This window comes from Myotis daubentonii, chromosome 11 (genome assembly GCF_963259705.1).
Source record: "Myotis daubentonii chromosome 11, mMyoDau2.1, whole genome shotgun sequence".
NCBI lineage: Eukaryota > Metazoa > Chordata > Mammalia > Chiroptera > Vespertilionidae > Myotis > Myotis daubentonii.
The window spans coordinates 26,697,437-26,704,115 of NC_081850.1; positions in this window are offsets into that span (position 1 = coordinate 26,697,437).

Sequence of the window (6,679 nt, forward strand, 5' to 3'; positions counted from 1 at the left end):
AACAGAGCCAAATATCAACAGTACAACGATTGAAATTTCTTTTGAGAGCCAAATTTTTTAAACTTAAACTATATAGGTAGGTACATTGTTATTAACTTAATTAGGGTACTCCTAAGCTGGCCTTTGCTAAAAACGTCCTCAATCTGATTGAGATACGTTCGCTGAGGTCGACCCCTTCCAACTCTCCCATCCACACTCTTCTAACTGAAACAAGTATACAAGACGAGTGTGGATGGGAGAGTTGGAAGGGGTCGACCTCAGCGAACGTACCTCAAAACAGTGTACCTCCCCCGCACTGCGTATCCCGCGGCCCGCCTGCGCCTTGTCTCCCGTTGCCCGACCAACTGACACCCCCCACTTCTTCTAACGCCACTTCTTCAAAATAGACTCGCCCAGGCCGAGAACCGACTTCTGCGCATGGGCCACGAAGTTTCAATCGCACTGTACATGTGCGCCCGCACATGGTATTTTGTGGAAGAGCCACACTCAAGGGGCCAAAGAGCCGCATGTGGCTCGCGAGCCGCGGTTTGCCCACCACTGCCTTAGATGTTGGGGCTCAGTGCTCAGGATACAGGGGTAAATAGATGTTGACTATATTAACAAAATTATTAATTAGTTGGATGTGAGGAGTGAAAGGGACGGTAGAAGTCAAAGGTGACTTTCAAGTTTCTCTCTTGGGCTAGTAATTGTAACATTGCATCATTTAAAAGATGAAGAGGCACATTCCAATTTATCAGTGTTCCCCTTAAACTGTGGCCATGTTCTACCTGTGACTCAAACTCTACAAATTTTTGTTTCTGTATTAATGAAACACATTATATTAGCTCCTGCATAGTTCTCCCCACCCCCTTATTCAATTGCTTAGCATTTTCTCTCACTGTAGTGTTAAGCCTCCAACGGACCTGTTGGCAAAGCCACAAACAAGTCCCAGCTTAGAGGGCACAGCCCTCTTAGCATAATTAGGCTTGACCTTGCTCCCTAGATCTTATCTGGGTAGCTAATGGGCTATGGGAGATGCAGCAAGTGCTGCCAAAACAAGTGAAACTCACAAGAACATTGTAACTATGGTGACCACTACCTTGTTTACCTCTGGCTATAAAATAAAGGCTCACCTTGCTGTCTGGATCTCTCTCTGTGGCCTTAGCCAGGCACAGGAAGATCCACCTAGACCAGTGATAGTGAACCTTTTGAGCTTGGCCTTTCGGCATTTTGAAAAACCCTAACATAATTCTGGTGCCGTGTCACATATAGAAATTTTTTGATATTTGCAACCATAGTAAAACAAAGACTTATATTTTTGATATTTACTTTATATATTTAAATGCCATTTAACAAAGAAAAATCAACCAAAAAAATGAGTTCGTGTGTCACCTTTGGCACGCGTGTCATAGGTTCGCCATCACTGACCTAGACCCAGCTTATTCTCTTTGTCTGTCTTTTCTACATCCTTTGCCACCCCTCCTCAGGCTCACTGAACCCTTGGCTGTGCTGGCACAGCACACCTCATAATTGGTGTCATTGCACTATTGGCTTATATTGAATTTGAAATCCACTAAAATCTCCTGGTTGTTTTATAAAGAATCCTGTTAATTCTTGTTTTCCTCTTCCCTTTAATTTTGCAGTTGTGATTTGGAAGGGGCCAGTTTCTGACATTTTTTCCTTTAAACTTAATCTATTTCATATCAGGCTCTTAATCTATTTCATATCAGAAATCCTCTCTAATAAAAGAGAAACATGGTAATTGGAGTACAACCGCTACCCTTCCCATTGGCTAATCAGGGCGATATGCAAATTAACTGCCAGCCAAGATGGCGGCCGGCAGCCAGACAGCTTGAAACTAACATGAAGCTTGCTTGCTTCAGTGACGGAGGACTCCAACATCCCCCGCCTGCCGCTGCAGGCCTCTGAGCTTGCCGTTTGAAACATAGTTACAAAAATAGAAGCTAAACAAAACCCCAGAAACCAGCTTTCAGCGAGCCCGCCCAGGATCTCAGAGCTGGAGTTGATACAGTTTCGATTGTAGAACCTAAACAAACCAGATACATGCTTTCAGGAGCGGAGGCCTAAGAGCTGGAGCCTCAGAGCTAAAGCTGGCTCAGAATAAAAAAAGAAAAAGAAAAAAATGAGCAGTTGGGAGCTTCAGTCCCAGCCTGAAAACAGCCCTCAGCCCCTCACCCAGACTGGCCAGGCATCCCAGTGGGGACCCCCACCCTGAAGGGTGTGTGACCAGCTGCAAACAGCCCTCAGCCCCTCATCCAGGCTGGCTAGGCACCCCAGTGGGGACCCCCACCGTGATCCGGGACACCCTTCAGGGCAAACCAGCCAGCCCCCACCCATGCACCAGGCCTCTATCCTATATAGTAAAAGGGTAATATGCCTCCCAGCACCGGGATCAGTGGAGCCGCGAGGTCTCCCGGCACCAGGATCAGCATGACAGGGGGCAGCGCCCAAACCCCCTGATGGCCCTGTGGCTCTGTGTGTGACAGGGGGTGGGGCCACAACCTCCCTATCGGCCCTGCTCTGTTCCTGACAGGGGAAGGCGCCCCAACCCCCTGATCGGCCCTGCTCTGTGCCTGATAGGGGGGAGCTCCACAACCTCCTGATCGCCCTGCAGCTCTGTGTGTGACAGGGTGCGGCGCCCCAACCCCCCCACCCCACGGGCCCTGCTCTGTGTGTGATGGGGTAGAGCCATAACCTCCCCATCGGCCCTGCCCTGAGTGTGACAGTGGCGGCGCCCCAACCCCCTGATCGGCCCTGCTCTGTGGGTGATAGAGGGCAGCGGCCCAACCCCCTGATGGGCCCTGCTCTGTGTGTGACAGGGGGGAGCTCCCCAACCCCCTGATGGGCCCTGCTCTGTGCATGACAGGGGGGAGCTCCCCAGCCCACTGATGGGCCCTGCTCTGTGCGTGACAGGGGGGAGCTCCCCAACCCCCTGATGGGCCCTGCTCTCTGCGTGACAGGGCGTGGTGCCACAACCTCCCCATGGACCCTGCCTTGAGTGTGACAGGGGGTGGTGCCCCAACCCCCGAATCGGCCCTGCCCTGAGCGTGACTGAGGGTGGCATCGCAACCTCCCAATCGGCCCTGCTCTGAGCCCGACCAGGGGCTACACCTAGGGATTAGGCCTCCCCTCTGCCACCCGGGAGCAGGCCTAAGCCAGCAGGTCGTTATCTCCCGAGGGGTCCCAGACTGGGAGAGGGCACAGGCCGGGCTGAGGGACCCCCCTCCCCCCCGAGTGCACAAATTTTTGTGCACCGGGCCTCTAGTATATATATATTTCTGTTTCACATTAGCTCTCTCTGTCAACTGGATGTCCCATTGGTTGGGTGGTTAATACAAATTTTGACTAGTAAATGGCAAAGACCAAAATACTTGATATTATTGGATATTCAAGGAGTTATCTCTGAAACAATATATCATAACCAAATATTGGAACCCTTATTTTAATAACCCAAAGCTTCTTTTTCCCTGTATTAAATTTTAACCATCATGTGGAAATGTAAATGAGCACTATCTTGGAAATCTGCTTCTAGGAATGAAGACAGACTATAACTTCAGAGGACAGTACAGGCAGGTGCAGTCAGGCATTTTTACTCACTCTGTTTAGACTAGTAAGCTTAGTGCAATTGGTGGCATTGGCATGCAGTGGGTGCTTATGCAATAGGAAAGAATGGGTTTAAGTGGTGTGGAATGTGCTTTCCAATGAGCACTTAATATTAACAATTGTATTTACTATCCTATCTAATAAAAGACAAAAGGGTAATTAACCATACCTCTGCTACACTTCCCATTGGCTAGTCAGGGCGATATGCAAATTAACTGCTAACAAAGATGGTGGCCGGCAGCCACGCAGCTGAAGCATGCAGGAGGCTTGCTTGCTCCAGTGATGGAAGAAGCCAAGGTTCCCTGCCTGCCGCGGCCTGGCTTTGAGCCCAAAAGCAGCAATGTTTCAATTATAGAAGCTAAACAAACCCCAGATACCTGCTTTCAGCCAGCCACGGCCTCAGAGCTGGGAGCGCCAGTGACGGCAACAATGTTTCAATTATAGAAGGTAAATAAATCCCAGGAAAAAAAAACAGGAGAGGCTGGGAGCTTCAGTCACCGGCCAGCCTGAAAACAGCCCTCAGCCCCTCACCCAGACTGGCCAGGCACCCCAGTGGGGACCCCCACCTGAAGGGAGTGTGGCCAGCCTGAAAACAGCCATCAGCCCCTCACCTAGGCTGGCCAGGCACCCCAGTGGGGACCCCCACCCTGATCCGGGACACCCTTCAGGGCAAACCAGCTGGCCCCACCCGTGCACCAGGCCTCTATCCTATATAGTAAAAGGGTAATATGCAAACTGACCCTAACAGCAGAAAGACTGGGAATGACTGGTCACTATGACACACACTGACCACCAGGGGGCAGACACTCAATGCAGGAGCTGCCCTCTGGTGGTCAGTGCGCTCCCACATGGGGAGGCTCTGCTCAGCCACAAGCCAGGCTGATGGCTGCCAGTACAGCGGCGGTGGTGGGAGCCTCTCCTGCCTCCTCAGCAGCACTAAGGATGTCCAAATGCAGTTTAGGCCTGTTCCACGCTGGCAAGTGGACATCCCCCGAGGGCTGCCGGGCTGTCAGAGGGATGTCTGATTGCCATCTTAGGCCCAATCCCCCGGGGAGCTGGCCTAAGCCAGCAGGTGGTCATCCCCTGAGGGGTCTCAGACTGCGAGAGGGCACAGGCCAGGTTGAGGGACCGCCCCCACCCGCCGACTGCACAAATTTTTTGTGCACCAGGCCTCTAGTCTATATATATAAATGGCTAATATGCAAAGTGTCCCCTTGGGAGCTTGATCACTCGCTATGACATGCGTTAACCACCAGTGGGTGGTGCGGAATGAAGAAAGGCCCTTGCCGGCAGCCAGAAGGCCCCAATCAGCTCTGATCACTGGCCAGGCCTAGGGACCCTACCTGTGCATGAATTTTGTGCACCAGGCCTCTGGTGTTTTATAAGAAAACTGGAAGACTGAGAACAGTGGGAAATATCCGAGATCGCAAATGAATATTATTTGCAATGAATAATGTAGAATATTATAGAAAAAGTAATTGTCACCTGATCAAGATCTTACTGAACTGTAAAATAAATAGAAAAAAAGGTCTTAAATGAAAGAAAAATAAAGCAACACATTTAGGGATACATTATCAAAGCTATATTTATAAGATAATGGGTGTATCTTTCTCTTATACTTAGAATTTCTTAAAATTAATGTTTATATTTTGAGACTGGTCATCTTTCTCTCATGACTTATTCAATAGTAACTAGTCTCTTAGTCTTTGCTCTTACCATTAGCCAACATTATTTACAAACATCACCACCAGCATTATCTTTACTAAACACACTTTAATCGTGACTTGCCCCTATTCCCTCTTACCTATAAAACGAATTATGAATTTCTTAGGATTGCATATAAGACACTGATTTTATTCCTAATTTATGTTTCTACTCTCCTCCATAAAAACTGTGCTCTAAGCACACTGACCTACTTTATGTTTTTAAATGTTTCATGCTTTTTCAAACTTCTTTGACTTTGCTAATGCTGTCACTCTTGCATAGAAACCCCTTCTCAAACCTTATATTTGGTAAATTCATTGGCATTCCTTGAGGCCCAACTCAAATGTGACCTTCTCTCTTTTACATTTCTGAATTTCCCTTTCTCAAATCAACATTACCTTGAACTATGTTTGGAACCTATATGTGCTTAATAAATATTTATAAAATGGACAATTATTTATATAAATAACTATTAACTTCAAGAATATGAAGTGTGGGACTTAGTTTCATTGATGGTTATATAAAAAAATCTTACACAATAATTTTTCTGAAAAGCCATGAGTATGTAAATCAAAATGTATTACAAGAAAATAGAGTGCTGCTATTTGCAAGTTAAAAATATACTATTCCTATATGCATTCTATTTTATTAACACATTTTGTCTATCTTTTAAATATAGCCTTAAGATTGCATGATGTAGGAAAAGCTGGTAACCAATCAGGTATACGTTACTTTAGTCTTGCTTCGTTTATTGAGTTGGAAATAACAGACTAGCCATTTTCAGTAGTGTATAAATACTATTGTTATTATTTACTTTTTACCAATTTTAATTAAAATATTTGTTTACTGCAACCAGCCTAGAGAGTTCTTCATTGGGAATATTGTTTCAGTATCAGATCAAAAAGAGAAAAAAAAGTATGATAGATAGAAAGGTAAAGAACGACATTCTTGCAGAACTACATAAAAAAAAGAGGACCAGCCCTAGCCCCTGTGGCTCCCCAGTGTGATTCCTGGTCAGGACACATACCTCAGTTGTGGGCTCAATCCCCAGTAGGGGGCGTGCAGGAGGCAGCAGATAGATGTTTCTCAGATCAATGTGGGGTTTTTTTGTTTGTTTGTTTTAAATATGTTTTATTGATTTTCTACAGAGAGGAAGGTAGAGGGACAGAAAGTTAGAAGCATCGATAAGAGAGAAACACTGATCAGCCGCCTCCTGCACGCCCCCCACTGGGGATGTGCCCGCAACCAAGGTACATGCCCTTGACCGGAATCGAACCCGAGACCCTTGAGTCCGCAGGCCGACGCTCTATCCACTGAGCCAAACCGGTTCTGGCATCAGATCAATGCTTTTTTTTCTCTCTCAATTTTATAA